Source organism: Alexandromys fortis, unplaced genomic scaffold (genome assembly GCF_014885135.2).
Source record: "Alexandromys fortis isolate MF-2015 unplaced genomic scaffold, M_Fortis_MF-2015_v1.1 scaffold_17, whole genome shotgun sequence".
In the NCBI taxonomy this organism is placed as follows: Eukaryota; Metazoa; Chordata; class Mammalia; order Rodentia; family Cricetidae; genus Alexandromys; species Alexandromys fortis.
The window spans coordinates 5,176,892-5,195,278 of record NW_026067896.1 but is presented as its reverse complement, the minus strand read 5'-3'; positions in this window follow the sequence as shown (position 1 = coordinate 5,195,278).

The window sequence follows — 18,387 nt, the reverse complement described above, 5'->3', positions numbered from 1 at the left end:
AGTGTGGACAAGCAAAAAGAAGAGAAGGGACTGGGTCTGGGGAGCTAGGCACGAGATCCTCGTCTGTACCGTTTTCTTTTTTAGACAAGAAGAGAATGGTTGCCATAGCACCCATCCTAAGTGGCACAGGACATAGGGGAGACTTCAAATCAAAAAACTTGGGAACTTTGACATCATTGTTATTTGTTAATATTAAAGTCATAACATTGTTAATGTCATTATGGTATTTCAAAACTCCTGTTTTAGTTTGCCTCACCCCAGACTTAAGTGGTATACATCTGAGTATTTTATTCATTTATCCATGATCTTGATTTTACTTTTTTTTAATCATCTTGTTCTAAAAGTTGTTATGGATTAGCCAACTGTGGTAATCCCAGGACTCAGGAGGCAGAGACACCAGGACACCCACAAGTTCTATATTGAAAGCTCTAAGCATGCCAGAGCTACAGAGAAAGACCCTGTCTCAAAACGAAGGGAAAACATTGTAATAAATTAAACATCATCGGGAATCATTGTCTCTTCTGATCCTATCATCGACTCTCCTATCCATTCTCTGGAAAACTCTGTAGTACTTTAATATTATAGAGCACACATGCAGAGTTAAAGAGACATAAAAGAAGGGGTGTTCCCCAGGTCCAGTGTGAGGTTTTAGCTTTAAATGTGTGTGTGAACTTTGGCAATTGAGCTTTAATTGCTGATGCATTAAAATTAGCTGTGGGTTATAGAAATACCACCCACGACACCTTCTTGGGAGGAAACAGTAAATAACCTATGGTTAGTTCACATCTTCAGCTGGATATTCTCCTCTGATGGACCTGGAATCTCCATCACCCTTTTAAGTGAAGAGGTCTTTCCCTCACAATCACAAGATGACTGGCTGCCATGGCGGCAGCCATTTTGCCTAACCATAGCCAAAGGTAGGAAACAGGCCGGTAGTGAGGATGGTTCTTCTCATCTCTGAGGAAAAAAACTTTCTAGACTCCCTGCCCAAACTTCTGTGTACTCCCTGTACTGTCTCACTGCCTTGAACTAGGTCACAGTTAAATATCTAGTTTCCAGAACAACTGGGAAGAGGGCAGCTCTGCCAGACCCTGTAGTGTTGGGTAAACAGGAGAGTCAGTTTGTGAGGCATGGGTGGGGGTGGGAATGGCTGTTTCTGAAAATTTCCCCAAAGGAGATATCTCATAAGAAAGTCCTCCAGAACTGCTCTCCGCAAACCTATTTCAGAGCCTGGTGGCTCTCTAAAATATAGGTGTGTATGTGATGCCTGATTTGGATTGTGACTGACAAAAACCCTTCTATAATCAGATATTTAAAAAAGAAAACCTGAAAATGAAATCTGGGAGGCAATTTAGAAGAGCTTAAAGCTGTTGGGCCAGTGATATCCAAGGTCTTTCACCTCCTGGAGACCTTTCTAGTAAATAAAAACTGGAGAGGTGAGCAGAAAGTCTTCCCCTAACTCACCACATGTCCAGACATAACGAAGGAGTGTCTCGATGAATTTAAACCACAAAACAAATGGACAACCGTCTTTGGGCTCTCTCCTTTTTAGAGACCTCCCTGAGCCCCATTTCATGAGCACAACCTGCAAGCTTTGTAGCCTAAAACAGAATTAGTCATCACAGAAATTAAGCTCCGGCTTCACAATAAGCATTTAGTGACTCACAGAGACACGCACCATGAGAGAAATGTCACAGACTTGGCAGATAGAAATGTCTGCAAGAAAACATTCCAGTAGAATGTACTGAAACACACAGAACCAAAGCAGCAAGCCAAGCTTCATGAAGCGATCCCAGCACAGTCAGGGGCTGTTGGGAATCGATATGATTCTTAAAATAAAATTCCAAATGTGTGCCTCTTCCCTTGTGTGTATAAACGAAGCGTGTGGTGTCAAAGCTACTACGCAAAGCAAATTCAGGTGAGAGAGAGATTTCTGATCAAATGGAGGTGGGCAGTTCTCTCTACTGGTGAATATGAATCAGTTTGTCCACTTGCTTGCTCTACTCAGAGAAAAGGACAGTCAAATCTACTGTGTTGTAGACTCGCAGTTTGACAGCCCATGGACTTATCCATCCTGCTAATGTTCGGAGAACCAGAGAACCATCATCAATGAGTCCTTTGCTTTATTCTCTGAGTGAAAGAAATTTGGTGGAATGTGTGAAGGACTGTGGGAAATTGAAGAAAACAAAACCAAAACATAGGAGTAAGCTAAGAAGAGGGACTCCACAGAGCTGGAAATGCCACAGCGTGTTGATACAGGGACCCCCAAGAGCCCTGATGTGGAGTGAATGCTATCAGGGACCTCAGACCCCCTGAACTGTCCCGCTGTGAAACTGGTAAAGGCCCATGCCCAACTTCAAGTAGAATATTTTCCTCCCTCAATGGACATTTTTCAATGTCTAGAGTCATTTTTTCATTGCTGTCCTGAGGGGTGTGGGAGTCACTAGCAACTCTTAAGTACTGTGCCAACCATCAGTTTCTTGCAGGATGAGTCCTGGGTACATTTGTTCCAGTAGAGCACTTTCTGGAAGAATCTAACCTGAGCCCCATGAGGCGGAAACAAAGGGTGAGAAGAGGTGATTTTTCTCTGGCTCAATATCAGGATTTGTTTCTGAATCTTGAGGTGAGATGGAAAACTCTTACTGGGAAATGAAAACATTAAAATTTAAAGGCTAGAACCGTAATGAGTAAACATTAGTACTTTTTGAAACATGGTATGTAGCAGCTGGGGCAACTGTGTTTTCTACTCAGTGGTTGATGCTGGGAATGGACACATAGGTCTGATGGCTGAGCCAGACCACCTGGTGCCTGGATGACATCACATACACAGAGGGTCAGAAGCACAAGAGATATCACTCTCAAGCCAGCGTTATAGCAAAGAGAATGAAGAAGGAAAAGGCCGAGACTCCAGTCCCTCAGCTGGGTGTCAGGAGCTAGAGCAGGAAGTGCCAAGACTGGCCCAGCTTCAGTCTCAGAGAAGTGCACAGACACTGTTGTTCCCTGTCTTCATCCTGTTTCTGTCTCCATACACTCACGTTGTTGGCAGTACTAGAGGAGGGCAGGAGTAAGCTGCTGTAGTCAGGCTGAGTCAAGGAAAGCAGCATCTCCTGGTCTCCTCCATCACTCTACACCCAAACCCCTCCCAGTATGACTGAGGGTTATTGATGGCCTCCTTCAGCCAGTGGCCTTTGAGAGACTGGAACAGGTTGGGTGTGACTTTGGGTACTCAAAAGTGCACACCTGCCTCTTTCTCGCTCTCTCGCTGCTCTCCCACCTGGATGCTGGATTCTGTTCTTGTTCCCCATTGTGATCTGCGAGTCCCCCCTTAAATAAGGAACCCCATTATTATACTCTATTTGGAGCTACTGTGGGATTGTTTGATTCGCCTTCCCCTTCATCTGGTGTGTTCCCCTTCGGGTTATTCTTCTAGACATCTCTGCATCTTCTATGAGCTGTACAGCCAGGTAGGCCATTGGAGCCAGCCCCAAAAGTCTGGGTTGGAAAGAAGCGAAGAATTCCTTCTCTACTCGACCAGACACTCCATATTGTCACTGTCCCTGAATAAATCTAAGAGAAGATGATTTTGTTTTATGGCCATGAATCTACTTTGCCGCTTGTTTTCAATGTTTGCCTCCTTTTCAATCCCATCACTTCTTTGCAAGTTGGTTTCTAGAACACATATGCCATGCCATTCCCTCCGAATGTTTCCTCTAGTCATGTAAGACTAGACCAAGGAGCTCTCAGAGATAAGACACAGCTAGGTATAATCCCTACTTTACCATGAGCATAATCTCCCTCCCTTCTTCCCCACCTCATACTTTTCGTCTCTACCCTTTCTCCAAGACAGAGTCTGGATGCTAGGGACCCAATCCCCAATGGGATGCAACTTGGAAGTGAGGGATTTGGAAAGTAATAAAGTCTTAAGCATCCTGACCATATTGGCATCCTGATCTTCGGATTCTAGCCTCCCAAACTGACACAAATAAGCTTCTGTTGGCTAAGCCATCTGTTCTATGACAGTGTTACAGGCGCTCAAACCAGCTAAGACAGACGTGTCCTTCTGATCTGCTCACTGTGAATCTTGTTTCATTTTGGACAACCTTACAGCTCTAAACGTCATCAGAATCTATCTTTTCCCTCTTACTTAGTACCCTCAAAGTGTAAGCTGCTCAGACTAAGGAACCTTGGTACAGAACTCTGTAGAAGACAGACAAGACAGCAGGCACCTTTGATGTCGACGCGGACAGTCTTTGAAATCTAGTCCTGCATGTGTCCTTGCCATTTCTCCCACGCCATGTTCTCTTGAACCCACTCCAAGTGGGCTTTCACTTCCCATTTCACCAGAAGTCCTTCTCACCACAGGCTCTGAGTGTGCCCCCAGCGGGACATCCGATAGCCAAGTTCCAGCCTTGAGTTATTTTAGCCATCAGCAGCATCTGATTCTTCTCATCACTCTCGTCTCTGCAGACATCTTCTTCTCTGCATCCCAGACTTTGCCACTCTTACTTCTGCTACATCTCAGTGATGTCTCCATGCTAATTCTTGGTTCTTCCTCATCAATCTGTTCTCTCAACTGTGTGAAGGTCCTGGAGGCTTGCCACAGCCCCAGACCCTGACTCTGTCCATTTCTAGACATAAGAAATGCTCCCAAAATTTGAATACCAGCCAGGCATGATGGTTCATGCATGTAATATCAGTACAAGAGAAGCTAAGGCAAGAGGACTGTCATGAGTTCAGCCAATGTGGGCTACCCCGACCTGGGTTATCAAACTAAAATTCTGAATACATACATACATACATACATACATACATACATACATACATACATAGTATACATACATATATACATGTCTAAAAGCACTTGGATACAACTCTACATCTCCCAACATTTTGTCTCTGGTCCTTACCATTTCCCTGAAATATACACTTATACTTTATCATTTAAGTGCATGATTGGCATCTCACAGTTAAGTTTACAACTCAAATTCCAGGTCAGAGAGAGGGCTCAATAACTTAAGATACTTGACCCTAAGCATAACGACCTACGTTGAACTCCTAATAAATGACTCCCACAAATTGTCCACTGCTTGCCACATGCATTTTGTGGAATACACACACACACACAGCAATCAATGTAATTTTATAAATTTAAAAGCAAAATACAGCTGAACTCTTTTTTTATATTTTGTTTTGTTTTGGTTTTTGTTTTTGGAGACAGTTCCTCTGTGTTGACCAGGCTAGCCTCGAACTCACAGAAATTTTGCCTGCCTCTGCTTCCCAAGTGTTGGAATTAAAGGCATGTGCCACTGCTGCCCAGCAAAACTGAACTCCAGATTATCTCTAAATACTAATTCTAGAACTCTACCATTTTGGACTGAAAATGGGGGAGCCATCTTTACCTCTCTCTTTTTCTCATGTTACACACTCAGTGACTCAGAAACCGACCCAGAATGAACCAAACCTCTTCTTGACCATCCCATCAAATGGATCCTGATCCCACTTTTTAAATCCTGATGATTAGGTTATTGCAGTCGCCCCCTCCCATATGGCCACCCTAGAGCAGCTTTCCAAGGGATCCCCCGGAGTGATCCCATGGCAGTGTACATCAGACGGTTTCACGCCTCTGCCTCCGCTCCCCGTGTTTCCATCCCACTGCCCGCAAAGCTGCAGGTCTCGTTTTCTGAGGCCGCCTTCCTGACATTCTGTGAGGCCCACACCCTCCCTCTCACCCCAACCTCACTCTGCAGGCCCCCAGAACCCTTCACCTTTCCTGGAAATCCTCAAACACGCCTCCTTCCTTTTCCTGCAAGGCTCAGGATCCAGTGTCCTCACCTCACTATTCTCTTTGGAATTGCAAGCCTCCCTCCTCCTCCCGACAATGACTTTGCCTTTGCTTTGTTCTTCTCCAAAGTGATGCTTTGGAACTGACACGCTGCTTCTGTTTAATTGTTGCTTTGACTCTTTGCCTTCACCACAAAAAAAAAAAAAAAAAGCCTCCATGATGGTGAATATATTTTTCCATCTCGATTCTCACTAAGACTGCTACATATACTCCGTAAGAGCCACTCAAAACTTGCATAATGGATGGACGGTGAGAGCTCATGAACATCTTTTAGTGATGAGTCATGTACCTTGAAGAAACAGTTTAACTTTATAATAAAGAAGGAAAACTGCTCCCCAATGTAACTTACAGAATTTTTCTATCTTGGGAATGATGTGCTCTATAACACTGTTTCACAGAAAAGTTTCAGTTTTCCTTCCTTTGTTCCTTGCAATGTCCATGCACCGGTGAGAACACAAAAACCAAGATTCATTACCATACCTTCCCAAGGAAAAGGCTAGCGTCTATCACCTCCATTTTTAAAAGGAAAAAAAAATGTACAAGTCCATTGAAATTGCTTCTTTTCTTTGGACGGATCATATTCATTAGCAGAGTGTTTGCTTCCATATTCTTTAGCCTGCCTGTAAGCTAAGGAGTTATAGAATAAGAATTTATTTTAGGTTGTCCAGAAAAAGTGTTCAAAGCCTTGGGATGGAAGGAGAGGTCTGGATGTGCGTCCACTGGTCACGGCTCTATGTAGAATAATGCATGCCGATTTTAAGAGGCCTCAAGAGACCACACTTCTGTTCAAACTGGTAATGCATGTGTTCTGGTGAGCCGGAGGTCCAGTTCCTTAACAGAGTTTATCTGCAACCCTTAAATAGTCCCACTATTGTGACCGCTTCCAGGACTAGGTGTGGCCCCATCTCTGCACTGGGTCAGAGCTGAAGACAAGAAACTTGTGGAACTCTAGAAATAAGAGACCAGGCCAGGAAGTTTCTCTCCTGTCTCCATCCAATTTTGTTACATAAAATTCAGATCCTGCTCTCCTGGCCCCTTGTCTCTAGGTCTTTGCTAAAGTTTTCACAAAGCTTTTCTGTTGAGTTAGACCCAGGCAATTGAACTTGAATGGCTCACTTGGTCAGAATGAAGCCCCCCCCCCCCCGGGGGGGAGGTCTGCCTGCAGCCCTCTGGCAGCACAGACATGAACAAGCAATTGCTTCTAAGAGGGTAATGGTCTTGCCCTTTAACAGGGCTCCCAGTGGAAACACTGGGCCAATGGAGACAGCCCAGCCCTGATATCCAGTCCTGTTCCTCCTTTGTCATCTGGAGTGTGTGCTCCATTTTTTAACCGAAAAAAATAAAGAGTTATGAATCAAAGTAGTATAGCTTTGGACCAAGAGATAGTCTGGAGACTCTTGCAAATACACCATGTTCTTTTCCCCATTCTGAATATATATGGTCTATTTCTGAGATAGGGCCCACAGATTTTTATATCTTTCCCAAGAAAAGAAGCAAAACAACAACTAAACAACTAAACCAGAAAAATAAGAGAAGCAATCATTAAAACCAATTACTTCTGCCTTCTACATATATATATATATGTAATATATATATATATGTATATGTAATAAGTTACATGGTAAGTACACGAAGTGGGCTTGAAAACAGGGTGTTGGTGTGTAAAGTCCAGTTTTACAGTAGGGTGAAAAAACGGCTACATATTTCTTAGAAGTAGTATGTTGCTTCAGCAAAATCAACCTTGAAATGTATACACATCCCTACAACTTCTAAACATTCTCAACTTTAAAGACTGCGACTTCGCTTCTGTCTGTTGCGCTCACATCCTAAGAATGGCTGGTGGTGGCTGCCCCTGATTGGAAGCAAGCATGATAAAGCAACCTACACAAGCAGAGTGGGGGAGGAGGATTTGTCCTCTCTGTATGCGACCTCCAACTGAGCACACATGATCATGTGGGCACATCAGAAGAGCAGCAGCTGTGTGTCCAGCCATGAGGACATTGGTGAGCCACAGGAATGACTAAACTATGCTTAATCAGTAGAAGAACAAGTCACTACACTGCAGTACAGTCATACCCTGGAATCACCAAGAATGAGTTAGAGCTCTCTGTAGACATTTGTTCCTATTTTCCACATCCATCTATCTCAAATTGTAAAATCACATGAGTAATTTATAACAAATTTCATTTCCTAAAAACACACAGGTATACAATGCTACAGGAAATTCATTTGTACATCATGCATATAGTCATGCATACCATAATACCGTTTCGGTCAACAAAGGACAATGATTTATGCTAGCCCTATAAGATTATAACATGGGAGCTGGGGATATGGATCATTTAGTAAAGTAATTGCTGTACAAGCCTCAGGACTTGAGCTGGATAGCCAACACAGCATCCAGATAAAAGGCTGAACATGGCAGCATGTGCATATAATCCCCGAACTGGGGAGGTGGAAACAGATGGATTCAAAGGGTTTGCTGGAAAACCAGTGTAGCCAAATCAGTGAACTCCAGGTTCAATGAAAGACTCTGTCTGAAAAAAAAAAAAAAAAAAAAAAAAAAAAAAAAAAAAAACAGACGAAAAGTAATTGAAGAAGACACTGACATTAACCTCTGGCTTCCACGTGCATGTGCACAAATGTATGTGCACACTTGCATGCACATGGATATATCATACACACACACAATTATATATTCAGTGTTTAGTAAGGTATACCATCTAGATTAATGTAGGCACACAGTATATGCACCTGAAAGAACATGCTTCAAGTCGTTCTTCACAAAACATTTGATGGAAATAAGGGTAGATTTCCATAGACCAGCAACACTTCTTTAGAATTTGATCTGTTTCCCACTTCTCATGCAGCTGATGAAATGGTTCCAGACCATGCCATATGAAAAAAAAATACAGCATCACTTTCTGTCTGAGATATTTAAAGTTGAGTCTTCAGAGCAGTCCCCCCACCACAATGTGGAAGCAGAGCCTGGATTACTCAATTCCTTAGTGTGTGTGTGTGTGTGTGTGTGTGTGTGTGTGTGTGTGTGTGTGTGTGTTGGGAGAGGAGATTGTTGTGCGAATCCACTGAGAGGTGAAAACTAATTCATGTAGTATATTTATCTGTCTGGTGGAGAACAAGTTGCCGCCGACTCGAAGCTAGAAGTAACAGTATTTCCCACATCACAGGTCAAAAATTTGGAGTGGCTCTGGCCCTGGATTCCTCAAAGACACTGCAACCAACGACTAGAAGCTCAAGTCTTGACTGGGTCTTGAAGCCCACACACAACTGTTGAAAAGTCTCAGCTTCTTGGTAGCTCTTCAGCAGAGGAGAAACGTCCCTGGCCCTCTCACTGAGTTGTACATGGCCCGCTAGCTTGTTTCTACAAAGTGAGAGACATGAAGGAGGGAACGAAATAAACTAAAAGGAAACCTAGAATGACTGCAAACTAGAAACCAGAGTTGTTTGCAGCCTAGCCTCAAAGGGGAGTTCCTCTTGCATTCCCTTGTTCTGTCTGTTACAAGTCAGACCCACACCCAAAGCGATGTAAAATGCCCAAGACTTGAACACTAGGAGATGGCTTAAGTACCATCTGTGAAGCTGCTTCTGACAGCATCACACCATAGCTAACCCCCAAACAGTATTTGAAAACATTTTATAAAAAAGTCAATTACTTCACTAGAACAGTAAAACTTCTTATGACATTTTTTAAAAGGTTATCAACAAAATTGACTGTAGATCAGCTTCTAAATTATTCTATTTTCTCTGTATAGCCATAAATTGTCTACTGTTGTTCTCAAAATTCATCCTCACGGGATAAGAAAGAAACAAGAGGACAAGAGATGGAAGAGAAAAAGACAAAGTAAAAGAAGGAATTCTCTCCCCCCAATTCTCTAGCCTGCACTTTCCTTGATGTTGAACCCGAGACGAGGATTCCCCACACAGGCAGCCAATTAAGAACTGATTCTGTAGCCGTGCTAGTGTTCTGGAGCATGCGCAATGGAGAAAACAGAGCAGGGGCAGCCAATCGACAGGTCCTCTAGTGCCGCTATCCACAGGGACGTTCTGAGAAGCCGTGTAAAATGCTCGCTGTAGTTGTTTACTCAGGGGGAAAAAGAGTTTTCGCTTCAGATCAGGCAATGGTTACAGGGCCTCGGAAGCATTGGTCCTGCACACAGCCAGTTTGAAGAAAGGCAGACCCAAGGGTTCCCACAGACTCCTAAGACTAACTCTTTAGAGAAGCCTCAGGACAGGAGTGAGACGGACAGTCCTGGTCTCCAGGGAGACCCCATCACACAGCACCACACAGGGGCACAGGCTTGCACAGGTACCTGCCTGATGGAGGGGGGATGAAGCGAGGGTGGGGGATGGGCTTGAGCATCAACCACCTGCCCTTTCCCACGAAAGAGGATGACTACTCCTGATGCCCGCAGCAGGTGCTCTCTTACCTGAAGCCTCATGTTCTTATTGTCTACAAGCAGGTGACATTTATAGTCATAAGTGAAAACAAACCTACCTATATTTGTCAGTTATCACCTATGGAGTAAAAAGCAGGCTTCGCTAGCAAAATGCAAGGATGTTAGATGTACATCTTGGTTGGCATGAAGTCATGTGTTAGCTACTTTTGAATCACTGCCGCTTTGAAAGAGGAAGGGTTATTTTGGTTACAGAGGGTTCATCCCTTGTGACTGGGAGGGTGTGGCAGAGCTAGCTGGTTCACATTATGGTGGACCAGGAAGCAGAGAGCAGGAGAATCCCAACATTTGGCTACCTTTCACCCTTTTCCCTTTTGTGCACCCTGAGCCCCAAACGCGTGGAATGATGTCACACATACTAAGGGTGGGCGTTCCTTCCCTACTTAATCCTCCCTGAAGAAAACCTCACAACAACACCAAAGTCGCACTTCAGTTATTGTAGACATGATGAAACGCTGTGTCCTAGGAAGGAAATTGCCAAGATGTTGTACCAAATGCCATTGGTCATCTTTCACCACTGCTACTAAGTGATGGGATTATCACACGCCTGCACAAAGACTATAAATGCCCAGCCTCTTTCCCGGCTGGAACAGGATGTGACTGAGATGTGGACAACAGAATGCCCAGATGAAGGATGCATCGCTTCGGGGGAAGCATTAGAAGTCTGCTCGGAGGAAGAGGAGCAGGGAAGCGACAATACTTCATTCTGATTTTACTTTGTCCCAAGCCAAATCTATTGCTTGAATAATGTTTCCTTTTGTCTTTATATTAACCTAGGGGGAAGACATTATTTCCTCTGGTTTATATCCTGAGAAAGCAACCTTGACTCTGCAGACAGGGATTGACACGACTATTCCCCTTAGCGACTGTCCCTGCGTTTCAGCATGTTGCTCTCATCTCTCCCCCACTCTAAAGTGTCCTTAGGGCATTTCTTAGTTTCTAGACGACATGTCTGCGGCTGGCAGAGTCGTTCACGTAGAGGGCAACCACAAAAACCTAGCTCCTCAAAGCAAAGGATGCAGGAAGAACCTGTTTGCCCAGAGAGGTTTTCTCCTGCTACTGAATCAAGGTTAATCCCAGAGGGCAAGAGGGCGTGCAGGAAGAGAGGAACAGCTGGGACACTCGGGAAATGAAATTCATTCCTATGGTCTGTCTCTACAGTCAGGTACAAGGAGCGAGTTAAATTGTGCCAGGTCCTTCTCATCTCAACTGGTGGCCCAGCTTGCCCAAACCCCTAAGCTGGCATCCTGAAGCCAAGGGAGGGGCGTCCACTGTGGAGAACAACCTGTGAGAGCCATACTTTTCGTTTCAAATGAGCGAGTTTATTAAGCATGTGCCAAGCCAAAGTAAAAGAACAAATGGCAAGTAACACAGAGATCAACAGCTAAGCATCCTCACCTAAGAGCCTTAAAATGCCCTCAGAAATAACTGGGGAACCCCACTGAGTTCTTGTTGGAATCCTTTGCTGAGAGAGTCCTGAACAAAACGATTGGCTTCTAGCCTCTCATTATGACTGTGGGTGTTCTATACTAGAGGATAAACAAGAGTAACTTTGAGGGGAAATGATATACCTTTTATCTGTTCTCAAGTGGACAAAGCCAGTCACTTAGCTAAAATTTTGGAAGATGTTCTCTATCTCCACATCCTACGGACCCCACAAAAGCCAGCTTAATATGATAGGCGAGTAGTAAAATTATCCATTTTGCCTCTGCTCAAAATGGCCCATTATTCTCTGGATCTCAAATGCACATCTTGGAAGTGACTCCTCGTATCCCTGCTCCAATCCTATTTTGTCACACTAAAGACCTTCCCTTTGCTATGGTTTTAAACCACTGGGAGGTCTTTTGAGCACTTTTTCAAGGAAAAAAATAAAACCTCTCTTTTCCATTTCCTAGGTGTTAATTGCACGGAGCAGCAGCCTCTGAAGTGAAAATACAAAGTGAAGCGGACAGCAGCCCCTTCCTACAGTCAGGTCCCCGGTGCTGACATCAAGCTCAGAACCGGCTGCCTTGTAGTAATTACTTCTAGATCTGCTCAAGGCTGCTACGGTACGAACACCGTGATGTTCACTTTCATCTCCACCCTTGCTCCTCAGCATCCAAAGATAACAAGAGGACAGGGGCACCTCGGGTTCGTCAGCTTCTCCTCGCAGCAGGATCTGAGGGAGTCTTCCAGGCTTACCACTCACCTCAGGGGTCTATCCTTCTTGATGAACCTGAAAAGGGAATAAGGCAGAGAATGGATATGATTAGATAAAGAACATCTGTAAGGAGTGAGGACGGAAAAAACGCAAGAGGTTGTCCCTGTCTTTGGAAAGAAGACTCTAAGAAACCGAAGCTCAGAGACATCTTTAGTGGGGAAAAACAATCAAAGCAAGAAGACATTGATGAAAAGATGGGATCTAGGAGAGAGAAAATGAGAAAAAAAAATAAATTAGGGGCTATCTGGGAAAAAAAAAAACATCAACATTGACAGCATTGTAGATTTCAGCTTTCTGAGCGGCAGTCACCAAATTCCATGCATCTTGAGAGCAGACCTATTTGACCATCTGCGTTCTTTCTAAGAGCTAGGTAAGACTCAAGTGAGTCTAGCAGGATGGAGAAGTTGGCAAGCGCCTGTAAATCATTTTTAATAGTTGCAGTTTGTAAAATAACGGGTCCTGCGGGAGACATTGAGGAGCTCCATCACAGCTGGGTGGTCCCCATCATTTCCCTCAGAAAACCCCACATCTGCAATGTAGTTGTCTGCCTGGCTGTTCCCCTTCCTCCCCAGCTGGAAGGCAGAGAGCACAGAAGAGAATGACAATGTGGCATTCAATAAGAATTCTCAGCCAAGCCCTGGGCTGGGGAGTGGGGTTCAGAGGTGAAGGGCCACAGCACCACTTGCCTGGCCATAGCTGGAAGTAGAAAGATCTAGAACGCTCCACTCTTCCACCATCTTTCCTTCAGGGCATTTTGGATCCTGTGTATTTCATTTGGCTTCCACTCTGGTTAACTTTAAATGTGTTTGTGAGGGAGGAAAAAAAGAAACTTTAATGAATAAAGCTCCTTAAATTTCGCATAAGTATATCCATGCAAGTAGCGCCCAGCTCACAAACTGGAGTGTGTTCGAACCCAGGGGACTCCTAAGCCTGAGCTCAGGTGCTGCAGTCCTCCAAAGCTAACTATCAGTGTGGTTTCAAGACAATTCTGTGACTATTTCTCGATTGTATACAAATGGAATTATTTATTATATACCCTGTTAAGTTCGAACGTGTTTGACATTGTGCTGATAATATTCACCCCTGTCATTGTGTGCATATGAATATGGCCCTTACCTTGCAATGGGGTTGCATTCCAATAAGCCCACCCTGAGCTGAAAATATCATAATTCAAAAGGTATTGACTACACCTAATATATTGACCAGCACAGCACAGAAACACAGTGCACAGCAGAATATAGGTTGTTTCCCCTTGTGTTCATGTGACAAATTGGGATCGGTGTACTGTGGGCTAATCCTTATGTACCCTGCGAAGAGGTGTTGCTCTCATTGGTTTAATAAAAGGCTAACTGGTCAATAGCTCTGCAGGTAGAGATTAGGCAGAAGAACCAGACAGACAGAACACTGTGCTAAAGGAAGGCAGAGTCGCCAGCTAGATGCAGAGGAAGCAGGACACGTAGAAAATGAGGCAACAAGCCTTAAGCCATGTGGCAGCATGTGAATTAATAAATATGGGTGATGTAAACTGTAAGAGCTATTTAGTAACAAGTGTAAGCTATCAGCTAAGCATTTATGATTAATAATAAGTCCATAAGTCCGTGTGTGGTTATTTGGGAGCTTGCAGGTGGGACAGAAACTTCCACCATCTGTGACTTGCTGGTACATCAAGGAAGACTATCAAAGACTAATTAAATAAGGCCTGATCTGTGCCTTATTCAGTCATCTCAATTAGGCTTCCTCCTGCAGCAGATGGGAAGAAATACACATAGCCTGACATTACACACACACACATACACACACACACACACACACACACACACACACACATGAGAGAGAGAGAGAGAGAGAGAGAGAGAGAGAGAGAGAGAGAGAGAGAGACAGACAGACAGACAGACAGACAGACCTTGGAACACACAGTTCTAAATGGGATATCTCTATCAAATCCTACCCCTCAGAGCTCAGGGAACCCCTCAGAAGAAGAGACAGAAAGAGTTTAAGAATGAGAGGGGATGGAGGACACCAGGAAAAACAACTGAACAATGAACAATGGTCATACGAACTCACGGAGACTGAAGCAACAAGCACAGGGCTGACATGGGTCTGCCCCAGCATTTTTTATGGAACTGTTCTCTGATTCTTGTGCCTGCTCTTGGGGTTGTCTTCCTTTTGCTGATTTGCCTCATCCAACCAACTTCGATATGATAGTTTTTGCTTCATTTCATTATATTTTATTTTGTTATGTTTTGCTATTACCTCTTAGAAGCCTGCTCTTTTCTAATGAGACAGGAAAGGAGTAGATGCATATGAGAGAGGAGATGGGGAAGAACTACGCGAGCAGAGAGAGGTGGAGGGACCTGGGATCAGAATGTGCAGTATGAGCAAGCCATTTATTTTTAACAAAAGAGAAAGAGTGAGTGAGTGAGAGAGAAATTTCAAATATCCTTAGCCTGGAAAATAATTGAATTAAAAGTTTGAAATGTGGTTTCTATCTAAGATACGTTGTTCTCGTACCATCTTAAGAGGAAAGGAAACTTGCTGTCAAATGATTACAAATTAAGTACAATTTGTGATTGTGGTGTTTTTCTCGTGATTGCTAACGAAACAGTGGATCCTCCAAGCCCAACTCTGCATCTGTAGATTTAAGCATGTGATTGCACTAAACAGGCACAGTTTTTGTCATATAGTTGCTCTACTCCCTTGTCAAAGAAGAATAAAAATTGTTTACATGACATTAATGCCATATAATTATAAGTAATCTGGACATGAGTTAAAGCACACAACGAAGTGCTTCTGTTATATGCAAGTACATCACTTTAAGGGACTAGAGTGTCTGCAGACTCCGATATCCTGGGTTGCTGGAACCAATCTCCAGCAGATAGCCGAGGATGCCTTATTTCATTGTATTAATATGCACAGAACACTGATCCACTGCGTTATTCATGGGCACTTTGCTATTCATAGCTTGGGTAGGGAAGCTGCTGCAAAGAACGCTGCTATAAAAATTCGTGTACTTCTGTTTTGATGAACATTTATATACATTTCTGTTGGGTACAGACCTCAAAGGAGAATTGCCAGTGTAGATATTTAGTATGCTTCTAAGCAGTTTCCCCAAGCAGGAGCCCAGTTTGTATTCCTCACAACAGCAGTTAAAAGCTGTAGTTACACGAGAAGCTCACGCCTTGACATCACCCAGTCATTTTTAGCCCTCTATTGGTACAGAATGTGGTTTTATTTTGTATTTTCCTGGTAACTAATGTAGTCAGTCACCTCCATATGTTTACCGACCATGTGATACCCCCATTTGTGATATTTATGTCCATCATTTTGCCCTTTATCCTGCCAGAATATGTATGTCCTTACTATGGCTTGGCAGATCTTTATACACTGTGACAAACATCATCTCCTGTTAGTTATAAACCTTACTCATATTTTCCTCTGCCTCATCACTGGCCTTGTCACCCTTCTAGTGCTGGGTTTTAATGAAGAATAGCTCTAAATTTAACATGATCCAGTATATTGTTCGTTTTCTTCATAACTGAAGTCTTTGAGAGTCCTCCACAATAAGCTTTCTCCCTCAAAAGTTTGAAGCCTACGAAGGCGGTGCTCTGTGTTACCTGGCAACTAAACTCATTGGCCTACCTGTCACATCTGTATCTGCAAGCCATCTGGAGTTGATGTCAACTTTGGAGACAATGAGAAGAAGAAATATATTTTTTCCCTAATTTGGCCCTCCAAAATAGCATCCCCTCTCCCACCACATACAGCGTCACATCTGTTATGGTCACAGCTCGGAATTTGTTTGTAATTTTAAACCTGTATATTTTTATAGCTGCCTACGCATGCAATACCAGCACTTGGGAAGTGGGCACAGAGGATAGGGAATTTAAGGGCAACCAAAACTGCATAGTCAGTTCAGGGACTGGACTAAAAAGTGAGATTCTTTGCCCCTAAAATAAAAATAAATAAAAATAAAAGATTAATTGTAAGAGTTCTTGTAAGACTATGCTTATAGTTGTATGGCCACTGTTTGCATGTGTTAAAAAAAATAAAATCAAAATGCAGAGCCTAAAACAATTCTTGAACTTCATTTCATTCAATCCAGTTCTTCAACATTTCAGCTCGTCCCTGTCATTCATATTTATTTCTCCATAAAGTGTGGTCCCCTGTGCCGTCAGGAATATTGATGATCCTGTAGCATCCCTGCAGTTGCCTCAGAATTTTCTTCAAAGGCTTGATACTTGTTAAGGACATTTTTATTTCAAAGTACAGAAAATTACACACACACAAAAGATTTAACTTAGCAAACAGTGATGACTGTAAGGTACAATCTGATTTCAGAATCGTTAAACTACTAGAGTACACGCACCTTAAAATCAAAGAAGCATGGTTCTTGTCTTAAGTCATGTTTCTAAAAGCGTGTGACAGATCAATGTGTACGTCATCCAGTGAGGAAATTTTTTTTTTTTTTTTGAAGGAAAAAAAAATCTTCTAACAGAGGGAAGAAAGCAAGATTGGGGGGAGACAGAAGCTGAACAGGGATGGAACCTTGGAAAGTCTCACGTGAACTTACTCTGTCCTGAGGCATAGGGAGAGTCCTGCAGCCTTTTGTGACTGCCACTCAGTCCTTGGCGGGCAGCCACGTAGGACAGAATGAGTGCCACACTTCTGTGAAGCATTGAGTCCTCAAAGAAGGGATTAGCTGAGATATTTTAGCATGAGCTTGCAAAGCAACTGGAAGACAGATGCTGAGTAAAGGGATCACGGCTTGGCACGAGTATTTGCTATAGTCTCAATGCCTACGTGTAAGAGCACTAGCTGAACACCACAGTTCTCGCCTTCCTTTGCAAGTGAGGATACTGAAGTCTGGAGAGGTTAATGAAGTTATTCAGGGTCACATAGCTGGTCAACGGCAAAATTTTAACATATGTTGTCTGATTCCAGAACCATTGTATTATAATTTGGGTCTTAAGTGACACCTCCCAAACATGAGGTGTTGGAGACTTAAGGCCAAGCTTGTTGATAATTTGAGGTGGTGTGAACATATTAAAATGTGGTCCCCAGCAGTGGGTATTCAACCCATTGAGGGATATGCCTTTGAGGGAAAGTAGGACCATAGCCCTTCTGTAGATCTCTTCCAGTGGTAGGTTCCCATCATGATGTGCTCTGCACAGCTAAAGGCCTAAAAGCAATGAGTTTGCCACCATATGGACCTCCAAAACTGTGAGCCAAAATGTACTGTTTCTCTTTATGAGTAGATGTAGCAAGCTTTCTTGTTGGATTATCTGCTGTCAGATAATGTTCTCCTACACTGTAAAGATTTGTCACTTGTATTAATTTAATAAAACACTAATTAGCCAGGAGCCAGGCAGGAAGTATAAGCAGAGTGACCAGACTAGGAGAATTCTGGGAAGAGGAAAGGCAAAGACACAGTCACCAGCCAGATGCAGAGGAAGATACATCAGAATGTTGCACTGAGAAAAGGAACCAAGCCATGTGGCTAAACATAGATAAGAACTATGGGTTAATTTAAGTTGTAAGAGTTAGATAATTAATAAATCTGAGGTAGCAGGACACAGTTTATAATTAATATAAGCCTATGTGTGTTTCTTTGGGATTGAACAGCTGTGGAACTGGGCAGGACAGAAACTTCTGTCTACAATTATCTTTGGATTGCTAGCCCCCAAATAATGACACAGATAATTTCAAATAATTATGAAAGCTTTGCCTTAGCTTAGACTCATTCCCAATTAGCTCTTACAACTTCTATGTTCTGCCAAATGACTTTTTTACCTCTGCCTCTCTTTCATTCCGCATGTCCAAACTTGTTCTGTGACTTACTGACGTCTCATGTGCACCTAGATTCATCTCTC